This window comes from Mastomys coucha, unplaced genomic scaffold (assembly GCF_008632895.1).
Source record: "Mastomys coucha isolate ucsf_1 unplaced genomic scaffold, UCSF_Mcou_1 pScaffold16, whole genome shotgun sequence".
NCBI lineage: Eukaryota > Metazoa > Chordata > Mammalia > Rodentia > Muridae > Mastomys > Mastomys coucha.
Window position 1 is genome coordinate 49,283,208 of NW_022196898.1, and position 990 is coordinate 49,284,197.

The following is a 990-nucleotide window of genomic DNA, read 5'->3' on the forward strand; positions in this document are numbered from 1 at the left end:
TGAGTGCTTTCGACATATGAGGCATTCTGCTAAGTGCTTTACAAGAATGACGTGGACACCTCACACAACCCTATTAAAGCAGAGGTTATTTACTCTTTGTAACAGATGAGCAAACTGAGGCACAGAGAGGTCAAGCAACACAGAGGCTAAGACCCAGGCTGTCTCTGGGGTCCAGATTCTATGCTAGTGTGAAGCACAACGTAGAGGTGAGTTACAAAAATAGATGCAAGTCTCCAGCGAAGAGTTTTGCTATTGTTTATCGGGCAAAAGACGTGTCCTCTGGCGCCTGGGCTTTGGGAAGGGACCTCGGTGGGCAAACCCGGGGTTAACTTTCCATCCGCTCATCCCTGGTGGTCCTCAGCTGCGTGCCGGTGCAGCCAGAGAGCTCCGGGGCGGTGGGCGGGGCGTGCCGGGGGCGTGTCCCCGTGAGGCCACCGCCTTCACCCCTGCTCGCCTCGCGCGGAGCTGCGGGCCAGGCCGGAGCTGGAGGGCGGGGCCTGGGGCGGGGCGGGAGCAGGACGGCCTGAGCCGCTGCGGGAGGCGAGGAGGAAGCCGCGCGTCTTGGGAGGCGTGCGGGACACAGACGGGCGAACGTTCGGTTGCTGGGAGCTGCGGGGCCCCGGGGCGAGGTGAGCGAGGGCGGGCGAAGATCGGGGTCGGGGGCGCGGGGACCGTGGCGTGGCGATCGGCGTCCCGCCCCGGGCCCAAGCCCCTTTCTCCGTTGGACCCGGATCGCGCCGAGCCCGCTCAGCCTGCCGCAAGCGGAGCCCGGAGCCCCGTTCTCGGACCCTTTTCTTTGCCAGTGTCTTAGACTCAACCGCCGGGGAGGTAAAACAATAGCGGGCCACCTGGGACGAGGCGCGCCCGGGCTTCCACGGCCGGCGCCCCGAGTCGCGGCCCCGCGCCAGCCCCGTGGCGACCCGCGCAGCCGAGGGTGGGGCTGCCCGCCGCGCCCCGCTCGGTAGACCGCGACGGGAAAAGCCCGCGAGT

General features: G+C 66.4%; 1 protein-coding gene across 2 annotated transcripts in view; it reads left to right on the forward strand.

Annotated features, from left to right (window-relative positions):
• The first annotated feature begins 420 nt into the window (after positions 1 to 420).
• The window catches only part of Igsf3 (immunoglobulin superfamily member 3), a 92,990-nt gene continuing 92,420 nt past the window's right edge, over positions 421 to 990 (forward strand). For both annotated transcript variants that reach the window (XM_031374988.1, XM_031374990.1), the window contains exon 1: positions 421 to 629. The gene's annotated coding sequence lies outside the window, so the exon portion shown is untranslated. The remainder of the gene's footprint in view (positions 630 to 990) is intronic.